Here is an 18,001-nt window from a genome sequence, read left to right as displayed (position 1 = left end):
AAGAGGATAAGTTAAAACAAACAAACAAACAAACAAACAAAAACTAATAGATTTAGACAGAGTGACAAAGAATACAAATAAAATCTTAAAAGCTTCCAGGAAGATATACAGATATGGCTACTGAAGTCAAGATAGCAATGGAACAACATCTATGAGCAGGAAGACTGCAAAGGCCCACACATAAGGAGGGAGAAAATGTACAACCTTATATTAATGTATTAATAATACAAGATTACACGTCAGTGAACCATGCTTTCATATTGAGTTAGAAACAAAATAAACCCATCAAAGAATAAGAAAGGGCTAATAGACGGAAAGTGGAAGTTGATGTAATAAACATAAGAGTTAATAAAAATAAAGATTTAAAAGATAATAAAATAACATATTCAAACTTTTTGAAGTATGACAAAAAAAAAAAGAATAAAAAGCTAGTCATTTTAGACCTAAAGTATTAAATAAATACAGATACCAAGAAGATTAAAACAATGTTAAGAAAATACTATGGACAGTTTAACCTAATTTGTTTTGGAGAATACATATAAGAAAAATGGCTCTACAAGCAGAGACGTACGTAGAATGAAGGTGGAGTCAGATTGTGATCTCCAGAGACACTGACATAATCTGTGAAGATCCACCAGCCTGGAATGCTTTTACCTCCAGTCATTCAGATTTCAACTCAAATATCAGGTTTTTTGAGGCTTTCTGACCATCCTAATAAAATCAGTTGCCTAGTCTTATATCATTATTCCACTTATTTTTCTCTCTTATCAGTGGTTGGAAATTTGTTTTGTTGCTGTGTAATGTTGGACCTGATTGTAGCTACTCAGTAAATTATCATCTGATTAATTGATGGATTGATTAATTAACCCCATTTTATTTTCTATGATTCTTTTTGTTGTTTATTTTCTTTCCAGCACTTCCTACCTTTTCTTTTTTTTCTTCCTATTGGATTGCATAATAAACTAAAACATTTTTCCACTGACAATTTTAAAGACGAATTCTAACAAACCTTCAAAAAACAAAGTTTCCATTTTATACTTGCTCTTTCAGCACTGAAAAAAGAGGAGGAGGTGATGAATCACCCTTCTCCATCTGGCATCATGTTTCCTTTATCTTGATTGAAAGGACCCCAGAATCATCCCATGATGACTAGGCCCAAAATCAATAAAATTTCAAATAGGCACCACATAAGCTATTGTAAATAGATGAATGCCAATCTAAAAGCCAGCATCTACATATACACAGATAGGAATAAGTTGTGAGGAATGCCAGTGTGGAATACCGTGGCAGGCCCTGTGGATTCCTGGGAAAACTGTTAAATAGTCCAAGAAAATTATTGTGAAACCAAGGTGAAGGTAGGATGCAGTCATAAAAGCAGCAGGAAGGTGAATCATCAGGGGCTTGATTATTGGGGTGTATTTGGAGTTTAGGGGTGACAGAACACCAAGATGGTGGAAGAGGCCACCAGGGGAACAAACTCACCTAAACTGGAATATAGTTAAACAGCATTGGTTCCCTGGCCCGAGACTTTGACACTCAGGCTCCTTGCCCTGTGCTTGTCATATGGTTGAAGGTGTTATTTTGTTAATTTATCATTGGCTAATGAATTTGCTAACAGCACAAGGCAGTGGGGTCAGAATTGAGAAAGAATTCCGTGAATCACGTATGCTATAATCCTTCAAAACTCTCTTCTCGTTTTTGTCAGGCAGTAACTATATCACATTTTTTTTCAATATATGAAATTTATTGTCAAATTGGTTTCCATACAACACCCAGTGCTCATCCCAAAAGGTGCCCTCCTCAATACCCATCACCCACCCTCCCCTCCCTCCCACCCCCCATCAACCCTCAGTTTGTTCTCAGTTTTTAAGAGTCTCTTATGCTTTGGCTCTCTCCCACTCTAATCTCTTTTTTTTTTTCCTTCCCCTCCCCCATTGGTTTCTGTTAAGTTTCTCAGGATCCACATAAAAGTGAAAACATATGGTATCTGTCTTTCTCTGTATGGCTTATTTCACTTAGCATAACACTCTCCAGTTCCATCCATATATCACATTTTTTAAACCGCTATTTCTATAATCTGAGGTGTTCATACTTTTTCCCATTCATAAAGTTAGTGATCTTCATAGCCAACTTGATTCCCTGGCACATTTCAATACTTTTAACTTTGTAGACCACAGGCAGATGTTTAATGTGCAGGAGAATGGAGTGGCTCTTATTCTTGCTGTAGATGTAAACATTTTCTAAGTTGGTATGTTTTGCACTTAATTCTGGATTTTTGCATAAAAGACAGATAGTATGTTGTAATCCTAGATAATGTAGCATGCTTTCTTTACACTAGATAAACGGTTGGCAGGGAAATGAGCTACCTAATTCCCGGGAGAGTGACTGATTTAGGACTCCAGTGCTGTGCTCTGAATCCACCAGCACCCAGTTCATGTGCATATTTCCAAAGGCTGCTTGCTCCCAGGTGAGGAGTTGCAAAATTCATGGCCCCAAAATATGTCCCCTTGGCATGTAGATTATTTTGAATTGAAAGCAATCAAGACCCAGTAGACTCAAGAAAAACTTATACCTTTCCCTTTAACTAACCAAAAGAACTTAGACTCGGGGCCTGATTCAGAAAAAGAGTTATTGCCAGAGATAAATTTTCATCTGAAAGATCCATCTGTGTGACAGGGCAAACATCTAATTACCAAACATCTGCGCTTCTTATTGTCCTATAAATTATCTTCCTCCCCTTGGAAGCCCCAGGCCCCAATCCTATCCCTTAGCTCACAGTGACATGTAAGCCTCAACTGACTGACTTGTCTCATATTCTTTATGGGGCTTCCATATGCGTGTAATTAATTTTTTTCTCCTGTTAATCTGTCTTATGTCAATTTAATTAATAGACCAGCCAAACAAACAAACAAACCTAAAGACTAGAGGGGTAAAACATGTCCTCTCCTACACAGGCAATGACTGAGCACAGCAGAAGACTATGACAGACCTGTTCCTGAAGGGTGACTTTGGCTGAAGGACTCCGTGATGACCTTGATGAAGTGTCTTAGAACTGCCCTGGAAAAGGAGGTACTTCTGCCCAAGCGTCCTTTTTTCCTTCTGTCTTCCACATGCATCAAACATGCATTGATCACTTGCCTTGACTCTGTCCCCATTTATCCTCACAAGCAGTTCACCTAATAAATCTCTTGCACATTTAATTACATGTTGATGTCAGCTTCCCAGAGGACCCAGACTAAAACAGGTACTAAATTGTTCTAAAAATATAGGCTTCCAACTTGTTTTGGGTAATTTCTGGAAAAATTCCCTCCCTCTTTTCTTAATAAATTGTCAGATGAAACCACTTTAGCTTTTGAAACTAAAGAAATGAATAACACCAAAAAAATAAAACTCGGTAGTGTAATTGATTTAATGGGCTGCATGTTAATAGATCAGCTATGATGTTTCACTTTTCTGAGCTGTTGCTGGACCATCACTAATGAAGAGGAACAGAATTTGCCACCTCAAAATATACCTCTTTGGCATAAGAATTATTGTAGGCTGCTTTTTAAAAAATCAAAAACACTGAAAACTGACTAGAAGTTACCCTCTGTAAAAGACACTTATATTTATAAGAGAAACCTTCATTTGTAAGGGTGTCTCCTTACAGAGAAAGATGACCAGGTCTCTAGAAATTCTTATCAGTGGGGAAGGCAATGATTTACATCTGCATAACAACTTTACCTTTGTTTATTGTACTCTTCCTGGTAACCTCCCCAAATTGGCCTTCCCCACCCACTCCAAAATCTTTCTTTTATCTTTAGCTAGAAATGGTATTTTAGGTGGTGGCTTAGACCATTTAGGGTAGTTATTCACTTTTTCTGGGTCTCTCCTATGTATACAGGAGATATACATACTATTAAGCTTCTGTTTTTCTCTTGTTACCCTGTCTTTTGTTACAGGAGTATCTCAGCCAATAACCTATAAGGAGAGAGGGAAGATTATTTTTCCTACCTTATTCTAATTTTTAATTATTTAGGGAATCCACATCAGAAACAAACACCTTAAAGAGTATATGCAAGGACTAGAATTCTTTTTTAATTGTGATAAAATCATTTCAACATCGAATGGGTTCCCATATTCCCTTAGTATGTACATTTTCTTTTAAAACATGAGAACATTTTCTGAGAATTGTGTGAGTTCATTTAGATTATTGAATTAAGGGGCCGAGTGTAAAACCTTGTTCCAGATGGTAGAAATACTTGTCACTCCCTAAGACTACTTCAATGCCTAACATTTCTCTCCCCACGTTGAAGACACTTAGCATGGTTAACAGAGTTGAGGGCACTTGGTTTGCTTTAGGTGGTCGCTCTGTAGGAAATATCTAAAATAAAACCAGGGTGTTTTCCACTTCCTACCTTGACTCTGCCTCAGGCAGCATATATGACTTCACCCTGGTTGTTGATATGCAAGGCCTCCTGCAGTTGGCTTCTCCATTTTCCAACATAGTTTACCTGGAAGGGATAGGAGAGACATAGCTCTAATGGCAAAGCCTTGAAAATCCTTGGGAGTTCCCTGTTCCTATAGGAGCATGGTTACAGCTCTGACTCCAATCCCATCATGTTTTCTCTTTAAAATGCTACAAAAACAAAAAATCCTTTAAGAAATCCTACTGAGTACCACTCCTGTTGCAGGATTCTTTTTTTTTTAATTAATTAATTATTTTAATTTTATTTTTTATTTTTTAAAATTTACATCCAAATTAGTTAGCATGTAGTGCAACAATGATTCCAGGAGTAGATTCCTTAGTGCCCCTTACCCATTTAGCCCATCCCCCCTCCCACAAACCCTCCAGTAACCCTCAGTGTGTTCTCCATATTTATGAGTCTTGTCTGTTTTGTCCCCCTCCCTGTTTTTATATTATTTTTGTTTCCCTTCCCTTATGTTCATCTGTTTTGTTTCTTAAAGTCCTCATGAGTGAAGTCATATGATTTTTGTCTTTCTCTGACTGACTAATTTCACTTAGCATAATACCCTCCAGTTCCATCCATATAGTTGCAAATGGCAAGATTTCATTCTTTTTGAATGCCGAGTAATACTCCATTGTATATATATACCACTTCTTCTTTATCCATTCATCCATTGATGGACATTTGCGCTCTTTCCTTACTCTGGCTATTATTGTTAGTGCTGCTATAAACATGGGGGTGCATGTATCCCTTCAAAACAGTACACCTGTATCCCGTGGATAAATGCCTAGTAGTGCAATTGCTGGGTCATAGGGTAGTTCTATTTTTAGTTTTTTGAGGAGCCTCCATACTGTTTTCCAGAGTGGCTGCACCAGCTTGCATTCCCACCAGCAATGTAAAAGAGATCCTCTTTCTCCGCAACCTCACTAACATCTGTTGTTGTTCATGTTAGCCATTCTGACAGGTGTAAGGTGGTATCTCATTGTAGTTTTGATTTGTATTTCCCTGATGATGAGTGATGTTGAGCATTTTTTTCATGTGTCGGTTGGCATTCTGGATGTCTTCTTTGGAGAAATGTGTATTCATGTCTTTTGCCCATTAGTTCACTGGGTTATTTGTTTTTTGGGTGTTGAGTTTGATAAGTTCTTTATAGATTTTGGATACTAACCCTTTACCTGATATGTCATTTGCAAATATCTTCTCCCATTCTGTCGGTTGCCTTTTAGTTTTGCTCACTGTTTCCTTCACTGTGCAGAAGGTTTTTATTTTGATGAGGTCCCAGTAGTTCATTTTTGCTTTTGTTTCCCTTGACTCCAGAGACATGTTGAGTAAGAAGTTGCTGCAGGCAAGATCAAAGACATTTTTGCCTGCTTTCTCCTCGAGGATTTTGATGGCTTCCTGTCTTACATTGAGGTCTTTCATCCATTTTGAGTTTATTTTTGTGTATGATGTAAGAACGTGGTTCAGGTTAATTCTTCTGCATGTCACTCTCCAGTTTCCCCAGCACCACTTGCTGAAGAGACTGTTTTTATTCCAGTGGATATTCTTTCCTGCTTTGTCAAAGATTAGTTTGCCATACGTTTGTGGGTCCATTTCTGGGTTCTCTATTCTGTTCCATTGATCTGAGTGTCTGTTCTTGTGCCAGTACCATACTGTCTTGATGATTACAGATTTGTAATCTGGGAATTGAAGTCTGGGATTGTGATGCCTCCTACTTTGGTTTTCTTTTTCAAGATTGCTTTGACTATTTGGGGTCTTTTCTGGTTCCATACAAATTTTATGATTATTTGTTCTAGCTCTGTGAAGATTGCTGGTATTACACTGATAGAGATCATGTTGAATATGTAGATTGCTTTGGGTAGTATCGACATTTTAACAATATTTGTTCTCCCTATCCAGGAGCATGGAATCTTTTTCTATTTCTTTGTGTCTTCTTCAATTTCTTTTATAAGCTTTCTATAATTTTCAGTGTATAGATTTTTGACCTCTTTGATTAGTTTTATTCCTAGGTATTTTATGGGTTTTGGTGCAACTGTAAATGGGATTGATTCCTTGATTTCTCTTTCTGTCACTTCATTGTTGGTGTATAGGAATGCAACCGATTTCTGTGCATTGATTTTATATCCTGCAACTTTGCTAATTCATGAATCACTTCTAGCAGTTTTTTGGTGGAATCTTTTGGGTTTTCCATATAGAGTATCATGTCATCTGTGAAGAGTGAAAGTTTGACCTCCTCCTGGCCTACTTGGATGCCTTTTATTTCTTTGTGTTGTCTGATTTCAGAGGCTAAGACTTCCAATGCTATGTTGAATAACAGTGGCAAGAGTGGACATCCCTGTCTTGTTCCTGACCTAGGGGGAAAGCTCTCAGTTTTTCCCCATTGAGGATTATATTAGCGTTGGCTCGCTCGTATATGGCTTTTATCATCTCGAGGTATGATCCTTCTATCCCTACTTTGTTGAGGGTTTTTATCAACAAAGGATGCTGTGTTTTGTCAAATGCTTTCTCTGCATCTATTGAGAGGATCATATGTTTCTTGTCCTTTCTTTTATTGATGTGATGAATCACGTTAATTGTTGTGTGGATATTGAACCAGCCCTGCATCCCAGGTATAAACCCCACTTGGTCGTGGTGAATAATTTTTTTAATGTATTGTTGGATCCGGTTGGCTAATATCTTGTTGAGGATTTTTGCATCCATGTTCATCAGGGAAATTGGTCTCTAGTTCTCCTTTTTAGTGGGGTCTCTGTCTGGTTTTGGAATCAGGGTAATGCTGGCTTCATAGAAAGGGTTTGGAAGTTTCCCTTCCATTTCTATTTTTTTGGAGCACCTTCAAGAGAATAGGTATTAACTCTTCCTTAAATGTTTGGTAGAATTCCCCTGGAAAGCCAGCTGGCCCTGGACTCTAGTATTTTGGCAGATTTTTGGTTATGAATTCGATTTCCTTACTGGTTATGGGTCTGTTCAAATTTTCTATTTCTTCCTATTTCAGTTTTGGTAGTGTATGTTTCTAGGAATTTGTCCATTTCTTCAAGATTACCCATTTTATTGGCATATAATTGCTCATAATATTCTCTTATTATTGTTTGTATTTCTGTTGTGTTGGTTGTGATCTCTCCTCTTTCATTCTTGATTTTATTTATTTGCATCCTTTCCTTTTTCTTTTTGGTACAACTGGCTAGTAGTTTATCAGTTTTGTTAATTCTTTCAAAGAACCAGCTTCTGGTTTCATTGAGCGGTTCTACTGTTTTTTGTTTTGGGTTTTTTTGTTTGTTTGTTTGTTTTGATAGCATTAATTTCTGCTCTAATCTTTTATTATTTCCAGTCTTCTACTGGTTTTGGGTTTTATTTGCTGTTCTTTTTCCAGCTCCTTAGGGCATAAAGTTAGGTTGTGTATCTGAGATCTTTCTTCCTTCTTTATGAAGGCCTGGATTGCTATCTATTTTTCCTCTTATGACCACCTTTGCTGCGTCCCAGAGGTTTTGGGTTGTGGATTTATCATTTTCATTGACTTCCATATATTTTTTAATTTCTTCTTTAACTGCTTGGTTAGCCCATTCATTCTTTAGTAGGATGATCTTCAGTCTCCAAGTATTTGTTACCTTTTCAAATTTTTCTTGTGGTTCATTTCGAGTTTCATAACGTTGTGGTCTGAAAATATGCAGGGTATGATCTTGATCTTTTTGTACCTGTTGAGGACTGATTTGTGTCCCAGTATATGGTCTATTCTGGAGAAAGTTCCATGTGCACTGGAGAAGAATGTATATTCAATGCTTTAGGATAAAATGTTCTGAATATATCTGTTAAGTCCATCTGGTCCAGTGTGTCATTTAAAGCCATTGTTTCCTTGTTGATTTTTTGATTAGATGATCTGTCCATTGCTGTGAGTGTGGTGTTGAAGTCTCCTACTATTATGATATTACTATCGATGAGTTTCTTTATGTTTGTGATTAATTGATTTATTTTTTGGGTTGTCAACATTTGGCGCATAAATGTTTACAGTTGTTAGGTCTTCTTGGTCTATAGACCCCTTGATTATGATATAATGTCCTTTTTCATCTCTTGATACAGTCTTTGTTTTAAAGTCTAGATTGTCTGATATAAGTATGTCTACTCCGGGTTTCTTTTATTGACCATTAGCATGATAAATGGTTCTCCATCCCCTTAATTTCAACCTGAAGGTGTCTTTAGGTCTAACGTGGGTCTCGTGTAAACAGCATATAGATGGATCTTGTTTTCTTATCCATTCAGTTATCCTATGTCTTTTGATTGGTGCATTGAGTCCACTGACGTTTAGAGTGAGTACTGAAAGAATATGAATTTATTGCTATTATGATGCTTGTAGAGTTGGAGTTTCTGGTGGTGTTCTCTGATCCTTTCTAATATTTGTTGCTTTTGGTATTTATTTATTTGTATACATATTTATAAATATATATATGAATATATATATTTTTATGATATATATCATATGTGATATATGATATATATATCATGTATATTTATGATTTTATATATATATATATATATATATATACATATATATATGTATGTATTCATCTTTTCTCCCCTCAGAGAGTCCCCCTTAAAATTTCTTGCAGGGCTGGTTTAGTGGTCACAAACTCCTTTAATTTTTGTTTGTCTGGGAAGCTTTTTCTCTCTCCTTCTATTTTGAATGGCAGCTTTGCTGGATAAAGAATTCTTGGCTGCATATTTTTCTGATTCACTACACTGAATATATCCCTCCACTCCTTTCTGGCCTGCCAAGTTTCTGTGGATAGGTCTGCTGCAAACCTGATCTGTCTTCCCTTGTAGGTTAGGAACTTTTTTCCCTTGCTGCTTTCATGATTCTCTCTTTGCCTGAATATTTTGTGAATTTGACTATGATTTGCATGTTGATGGTCGGTTTTTGTTGAATCTAATGAGAGTCCTCTGTGCTTCCTGGATTTTGATGTCTGTGTCTTTCCCCAGGTTAGGAAAGTTTTCCGCTGTGATTTGCTCACATAACCCTTCGACCCCTATTTCTCTCTCTTCCTCTTCTGGGACCCCTATGATTCTGATGTTGTTCCTTTTTAATGAGTCACTGATTTCTCTAATTCTTAAATCGTGCTCTTTTGCCTTAATCTCCCTCTTTTTTTCTGCTTCATTATTCTAAGTTTGTCCTCTATATCGCTGATTCTCTGTTCTGCCTCATTCATCCTTGCTGCTGCTGCATCCATCCATGATTGCAGCTCAGTTATAGCATTTTTAATTTCATTATGACTATTTTTTACTTGTTTTATCTCTGCAGAAAGGGATTCTAATCTGTTCTCGACTCCAGCTATTATTCTTATTATCATGATTCTAAATTCTGGTTCAGACATCTTACTTGTGTCTGTGTTGGTTAAATCCCTGGCTGTCGTTTCTTCGTGCTCTTTGTTTTGGGGTGAATTCCTTCGTTTTGTCATTTTGAAGGGAGAAAAGGAATTAATGAGGTAGAAAAATTAAAATTAAAAGATTAAATTTTTTTTTAAATATTAAAATTTAAAAATTAAAAATACACACACACACAAATCGAATAAATGATGCTAGGTCCTAGGTATGTTTTGGCCTGTGTGTTGAAAGTGGTTTCACAGATTAGAGGGAAAAAAAGGGCTGTGGGAGAAAAGGAAAAAAAAAGGAAATTGTTTGAGAGTTTGAAAAAATGAATTCACTGAAGTAGACTAAAATGAGATGATGGGAGTAAAATAGAATTTGAAAAACTATATACAAAAGTAAAGAAGATAGTAGAAAAAATTAAAGAAAAATATTTTTAATAGAAATTGAAAGTAAAAATGAAGTTTTTCTCTTTCTGCATTAAAGAAAAAGAAAAGCAACGAAAAAGAGAGAAAAAGACAAAGACAAAAAATTTGGAAAGCGTTTGAAAATTTGAGAAGGTGAATACACTGAAGTAGACTAAGATAAAATGATGGAAGTAAAATAGAATTTGAAAAAACTTACACCAAAGTAAAAAATATAGTAATAAAAATTAAAGAAAAATATTTTAATAAAAATTGAAAATAAAAATGAATGTTTTCTCTTTCTGTATTCAAGAAAAATAAAAGAAGTGTAAAAGAGAAAAAGAAAAAAAGAAAGAAAAAAAAGGAAAGAAAGAAAGAAAGAAAGAAAGAAAGAAAGAAAATTGAATAGATGAACCTGCTAACAGATTGAAGTAGGACTGAAATTGCTTTATTTTCCCCTAGAGGTCAGACTATGTAGTGCTTTATAGTCCATGAACTAATCAGGCTGTGAGACTTGTGTTCTTCACGAGAGAAGTTGCCCCAGTTGGGCGGGGCTCAGTGTAACAATTCCGCTCTCCACTAGATGGCGCTGCTAGCCTACTGTTGTGGAGTGTTGCAGTGCTCGTAGGTGTGTATGTGCATGTGCGGGAGCAGTGAAAATGGCACTACCCAGCTACCCAGTCTGTTCTCCCAGATCAGGACTCATCCTCTGTCTTCAGTTTTTGTCCACTCCCCATTTTTTCACTCTCCGTGACCAGGTCCAGGCAGTATCTCTCTACCAAGTTTTGTCTCAGATGCGACTGTTTTCCCCACCCCTTACTTTCAAAGGACTGCAGCTTTGACCCATTCCGCCCCTCTGTGGGAGGGTCTCACCAAGCAATTGCCGAATGAGCAATGGCCAAATATTGGTTGCACCCAGGAACTTCCACTGGACCCTGCTGCTGCTGATGCCCCGAAACTGCAGCCAGGTGCCAGCCCACCCCAGAAAAAGTCTGCAAGATGGTGTAGCAGCAGTGTTTTAGGGATTATGGAAAAGCACAACACACATCTGGCACCAGGCTTCACCCTTAAGGACCTTGCCTCAGCACCAGCAAATGTGGCCGCCTTCCAGGGTCTGCTGGGACCAGATGGCTTCGACAATCTCTACCAAATGTCCTTCCAGCAGTGGAACCACTTTTCCTCGTGTGGCCCGAGAACCTTCTGGACCCCACTGTGTTCCTAGGGATTCGCCCTTCCCACCAGAGCACCACCAGGTATTGCCCTGCGGAGTTGCAGCCTTTGTGCTCCCCTTGTTCACAGTCTTAATGGAATTTAAACCCTCAGTTTTCTCCTTTCTCCCTTTTTAGTTTAGTCCCTGCAGCTGTTTTCCAATTTTCTACTTTCTCTCCAGCTGCTTTTGGGGAGGCCTGCTTTTCCCGTATTCTACACCCCCCCACCAGTCTCCTTCCTCTCTCCACTCGCAAAAGCACCTCTCTTCCTGCTCCTTCTTGCTCCCCAAGTTCACCTCTCTGCGCCGCGTACCTGCTGAATTCTGTGGTTCAGGTTGTGCAGATTGTTCTGTTAATCCTCCGATCAGTTTTCTATGTGTAGAGGATGGTTTAATGTTGGTCTGGCTGTATTTCATGGACGCGAAAAAAAACTTCCATGCTGTTTCACCATCTTGGCTCCTCCCCTCCTGTCGCAGGATTCTTTACCTCAATTCCCTGAGTTCCTTGTCTCTCCTCTTTGAAGAAAGAAGAGGTGGACACAAAATAAAATGAGCATCAGGCAAACGTTTATTGGAGTATAAGATCAGAAAGGAAGAATAGTATGAAGGTCCCTTTACAGAGAGGGGGCATAGGGACTATAGGCAAAGGTCTTTTTTAATAAGGTTATGGTCACCCGCCCACACTTTCCCTTCCCCCTTATTCCTTCTCAGGTTTTGCCCTTATTGGCTGGATAACTTTAGGTAGTGGGCTGTGCATTCCTGATTGGCTCCACTCCATTTTGTGAGGAGTCAGACTATGGTCATACTGTGCCTCATATAACATAAGCTTTATGGTTTACTTATTTTAGTTAAGTATTTTGATGGTCAAATTCTGGAGGGGAACCTGAGGGGAATTAGTTGGTGTCTGTTAGAGAGTTTGCTCATGGTCAGACACTCCCAAAGTACGTGTTTTTTCCCACCCAGAGACCTCAGGTCCTAACCTTTCTTTCTCTGCCTGTATTATCTTATCTTTCCCTATCATACTCTTACTAACAAACCAACCAGTATCTTCAAGTGAAGAAAACCTACAATTTCATTCTCTACCCCGACCCCCATAAAAAAGTGTGTATGCAGGTGTTGCAGGATTTTTTACCTCAATATCTGGGATTTGTTGTTTTGCCTCTTTGAGGAATGAAGAGATGAACATGGAATGAGCAGCAGGCAAAAGTGTATTAGAGTATAAGATTAGAAAGTAAGAAAGCTCTCTCTACAAAGAGGGGGCATTTGAAGTTGAATACCCATGACAGTAGTCAAGGGTCCTTGATTTATAAGGTTCTGGTCCCCCCCCCCCCCCACGCCACCCTCCACTTCCCTTCCTTCTTGTTGCTTCTCAGGTCCTACCCTTATTGGCTTGATAATATAGTTGCTGGGTTGTCCATTCCTGATTGCCTCATTTCCATTGTATGAGGAGTGATCTATGGACATACTGTCCCTTGTGGGTCATAGGTTTTATGGTGTACTTATTTTTAGTCAGGTCTTTTGTCAATTTCCTGAGGGAAACCTGAGCGGGAGTGGTGGTATCTGTTAACTTCTTATGAAGAACCTTGTGCCCAAGGGGGTTTCCGTGGTCAGATACTCCCAGCATTGTTCCAAAATATGTGTATTTCCCCATCCAGGGACCTTAAGTCCAAACCTTTCCCTTTCTGCCTACTGAATCCTCTTTTGCTGTCATATAGGGGGAAAAGAGATGTACTTGAAACAGCAGACTTAGACTGGAAGTTGACAATTGTGAGGCAGGACCAGGGGGCATCAGAATGGCTTCTGTGGTAAGTGGTAGAGACACATCAGTAGCATGAGCAGTGGCAGAGCCTGGAAAACCCAGCAAATACAATGTCACTCAGAGAGGAGAGCACATCCTTAGTATAACCACTGGGAGGAAAGCTGAGAATAAAAATGAGCAGGACAGAAAAACTGGGAAAGAAGAAGAAGAAGAAGAAGAAGAAGAAGAAGAAGAAGAAGAAGAAGAAGAAGAAGAAGAAAAGATTTGGAAATTTGAAGAACAAAGCACATTTATTAAGTAAACTTCCTGATGCTTTACAGAAGAGGGAGCCCTTGAGCTGAGAAACCTGGACAGCTACTCTAAAACCTTCCTCTCACCTACTCCTAGCACTCATTTCTCACTTCTCACCTGCTGATAGATGATATATAGGGAAATTTACTAATAAAGGAGGGAAGTAAAGAATAGAGTGATTAGGGCAGGGATATAAACAAGAGGAAAGAATCTCTCTATATAACAATCTCTATAGTTTAGACTCTTGGATCATACAAATGTGTTACTACTCAAGAAAAAAAAACAACGAAATAATTTCTTGAGATTAAGAATAAATGGAAACAAGTTAACCCAGTTGCTTATCAGTTTTAAGGGTAACCACACAAAGAATGGGAATTCACAGCATACAATTTTGACTGTGTATCCTTAGTGAAATGTACTGTAAGCACAGATAAAAAGGTTGATTTCATCTTAGTCAGTGATTTAATTAATAGTAGTCTTATTAGTGCTTGTATCTTGAAACTGTTTCCTTTATATAATGAGATAAAGCAATTAAGTATATTAATTATTTTGAGTCCCGATTTTCAGTGCTAGAGAAGGTAGATATAATTCAAAAACAGAAAACTCAAATAATTTAAGTGAACCCCCTGTTATACTAAAATTGAATTGTATTTATCAGTGTGAATTCATTATTTTAAAACACATCTCCTAAGTGTCTTCTAACTATGCACCCAGGTCTGAAAGCAATGTCATTCAAACAGTGAGCTTATCTAAGCCTAGTGTTTGATTCCTTCGTGCCATTCTAAAAGGCACTAAAAGGAACTAGGGTTCCATAGAAAAATAACTGATTCCCAGTCTGGGGAAAGGAGAGTACAAACGTGCCTAGGATGTTTTTTGTGAATGGAAAGTTCCAAAAAATCTGTAGAGTTGTGTCAAAAATGACACCAGATCCTGCTTGAAGCCATGTACGTTGACCAACATTGTAGATGATTTGAGCATCCAAAAAATGATTGCAGTTAATAAAAATATATTATATCTCTATACAAATCCAATTATTGACAGGATTTGAGGAGAAAGAATGAGAGAGTAAGAGAGGAGAGAGACAATAAGCCAGAAATAAAATTTGTCAGTTGGAGGTGGGTTTTTGTGTCAGTCCCCTGTTCTGTGCCAGCTCTGTCTGGTCTTCTCAGTTGTCGCAATATCTGAAGCCCCCTTGTCCACTTCTTTTGTCTCAGCCACGTTGGTGACCAACTCCATGGGCACACAAGCCCACAGCAGCTCACAATTTTTTTGTGTTCTATGCCTCTTGCCTCCTGCCCTGGAGCTTTTCTACTGGCACAGAATCATTAGACATTGTAAGACTTGCTTGGTCTCATGTCAACAGTAAGTCTTAAATGATGAGAGATGGAAGCTGGTGGGTAAATTATCTCTTTTACCTGTTGGATAGATGGTCTGAGACAAAGTAGTTTACTTGGCGTCTCAAAAACCAAACAAACTAGCAGTCAGCTTACTCGTGCCAAACAGTAGCCAGTTTGATAATTCACATACTATGCTCTCCCTCTTTCCCTACCTAAGTCCCCTTTTCCAACACCTTTGCTTCCCTTAGATGGCACATCATAGTAAACTAGCAACCTATTAACTGTGTGTAAAACTTTTTTCTAGAATCTAGATCAAGACACATTTAAACAAACTCCTGTTCTTGTAATTTGGTTTCAAAGAGAAATGACTTAGAAGTTTTTACTGCTTTTTGTAATAGGGACTGTATTTCTGATAAGTAAATAGCCCAATAAATAAGAAAAAAAAAGCTTTATATGATAAAACATAATAGTAAATGTAAATAAACTATAAACATTAGAAAATTATCATGCTGCAACCTAGGTGAAAATTACAATCAATGTTAAAATGATTTACTATCTTATTGATGGGGATTTAGAAATTTACAAAGTAACACCATGGGGATTTTTTTCAGAAAGGGAAATATAACTGTATATAACTAAGAAATCATTCAGTTACCACTTTTTTTAAAAAAAAATTTAATGTGTATATATTTTTGAGAGAGACACAGATTGCAAGCGGGGCAGGGTTGGGGGGGGGACAGAAAGGGAAGGAGACAGAATCTGAAGCAGGCTTTAGGCTCTGAGCTATCAGCACAGAACCCAATGTGGGGCTCTAAGTCACGAACTGTGAGATCATGACCTGAGCCGAAGTCGGATGCTTCACCGACTGAGCCACCCAGGCACCCGTCATTCAGTTACCACTTCAACCCAGCAATCAACTTTAGCAATGCAAGGATTTTACCCAAGCCAGGTACAAAATATATTTTTGAGATAAGTGCTGAGTTTTTTTATATCAACAGGCTATTAGATAATATTAGGGAATTAGTATCTTTAATACATTTCACCCAAAATAACACATTTGGGCCCTTTCACAGGATCTGGTCATATGGACCTATTCTGGGTTTCTAGGAAAAAGAAAAGAATACTGATGATCACTAGTAATGTCTTCCACAATGATATCAAGTTTCCCTATCAATAAATATGGATATAAGCATTTAATTTTGGTCCTCTTTAATGTAATTTGGTAAATTGCATGAGGATGTCTGGAGCTGTGGGCAGGCATAGACCAGGTGGTTGTAATGTATAGCTATGAACCACTTATTTAAGAACTACAAACAGTGAAGCATGCCTAGTTTTCTAAGGAAGATATTCAGTGCTATACCAACTTTGCCAAAATGTAATCTGGGCATACTCTTACTCAAAGTGAAGGATGAGGATCACTTGGGTAGCTCAGTCAGTTAAACATCTGACTTTGGCTCAGGTCATGATCTCATAGTTCGTGAGTTTGAGTCCCGCATAGAGCACTGTGCTGGCAGTGCAGAGCCTACTTGGGATTCTCTCTGTCCCCCTCTTTCTGCTTGTATTCTTCTCACATTCTTTCTCTTTCTCAAAAGAAATACATAAACTTAAAAAAAAGTGAGGGATGAATGAATAGTCCAATCCTACTTAATGGCAACATGGCTCATAATCTTTATCCCTTCTTTTTTTCTTTTTTTAAATGTTTATTTATTTTGAGAGAGAGAGAGAAAGCAGGGGAGAGGCAAAGAAAGAGAGGGAGGAAGAGAATCCCAAATAGGCTCTATGCTGTCAGCACAGAGCCTGACTTGGGGCTCAAACCCATGAGCCATGAGATCATGACCTGAACCAAAATCAAGAGCTGGTTGCTTAACTAACTGAACCACCCAGGCATCCCAATACTTATCCCTTCAAAAAGCAATAAACAAGCATTATGAGCCTGGTGCATGACATCCTAGAGTCAAGGCTGAGGTGACCAAAAGTGAGAGCAGAACTGGCAGTGAGATCCTTGTAGGTAGGGCCAAGATAGCTGAGACACAAGTCCACAAAATGGGCAGCCTACATAGTAGCTGGGAATCCAGAGCCAGATGCCCATGGACAGATAAATAAATAGATTAGTACAGCCGTGTAATGGACTGTCATAAATCAGAGGCATATGTGAAATACTATGGATGAATCTCAGTAACATGATGGTGAGGGAAAAAAACAAATACTGCATGCCGGATGATGCCCCAATACTGCATGCCGGATGACACTCTATGATCAAGCACAAAGTCAAGAAAACCTAAGAAAAATATTGTTTCCATTTCCTTATTATGTCAGAGAGCTATAAAACAACAACAACAACAACAACAACAACAACAACAACAACAACAACAGGCAAGTGACAAATACACATAGTTACTTGTGGGGGCTGCAGTAAGATGGGACAAGGAGGAATATTGGATACATTTAGGTAATCAGTAATGATTATCTGAAGCTGTGTTCATTTATTAAACAAAATAAAACAATGTCATGCAAGAACTGAAGAACTAAGAATAAAACTTAATCCAACTCTATGTACCTAGGCTCTAAAAGATTAACTTATCTCTCACATTTGAAAGTCTTATTAAATGAATAATTTGTTTCCAAATTAAAAAAAAAAGTGTTAGTGATCTCAGTGTTAATTCCTGTGATATTCTTGCAGCACAATAAAATGTTAACATGTGAAACAATTCTTAACCTGAAGGATATGATTTAGGAAACTTTCAGAACCCTACATCTCTATGGAAACAAAGCAGGCAAAAGAAATATATGTGCCTGCCTTTTATTTTCTCCTTTGTTGAGAAAAGGCTTCAATGAAATACATATTAAAACTATTAAAAATAGAGTAATATGTGTTTGAACAAAAATGTTTGAACTAAGTTAATATTATTACCTCTCTAAAGAGCAGCTGTGCATTAGTTATGTTGCTATTTTCCTCTTTTTTCCATGTTGGCTAAATGAGCAGACCTTAAAGTGAAGATATATATACCCAGTGAACATGGTTTACATTTTACTATGGACTGATCGGGGTCTCCTCAAAATTCTTATCTGAAGCTCTCACCCCCAGTTAGAATGCATTTGGGAATTGGACCTTGAGGGGGTAATTAAAGTTAAATGAGGGTATAACAGTGAGGCCCTAATCCAACAGGGATGGTTCCCTTATAAGAAGAGGATGAGACAACAGA

At 37.9% G+C, this 18,001-nt stretch overlaps 1 long non-coding RNA gene across 1 annotated transcript in view; it reads left to right on the top strand.

Moving 5' to 3' along the window:
• Window positions 1-18,001, top strand: part of LOC121043647 (uncharacterized) — a 229,153-nt gene that overhangs the window by 179,841 nt on the left and 31,311 nt on the right. Inside the window, exons 4-5 of the long non-coding RNA XR_005796957.1 lie at window positions 2,339-2,467; window positions 2,955-3,069. This is a non-coding gene — a long non-coding RNA (uncharacterized LOC121043647). The remainder of the gene's footprint in view (window positions 1-2,338; window positions 2,468-2,954; window positions 3,070-18,001) is intronic.

The sequence above is a fragment of the Herpailurus yagouaroundi genome, unplaced genomic scaffold, assembly GCF_014898765.1.
Source record: "Herpailurus yagouaroundi ecotype Mexico unplaced genomic scaffold, PumYag 187, whole genome shotgun sequence".
Classification (NCBI taxonomy): domain Eukaryota; kingdom Metazoa; phylum Chordata; class Mammalia; order Carnivora; family Felidae; genus Herpailurus; species Herpailurus yagouaroundi.
The sequence above is the reverse complement of the archived record's forward strand: the minus strand, read 5'-3'. Positions and strand labels throughout refer to the sequence as shown.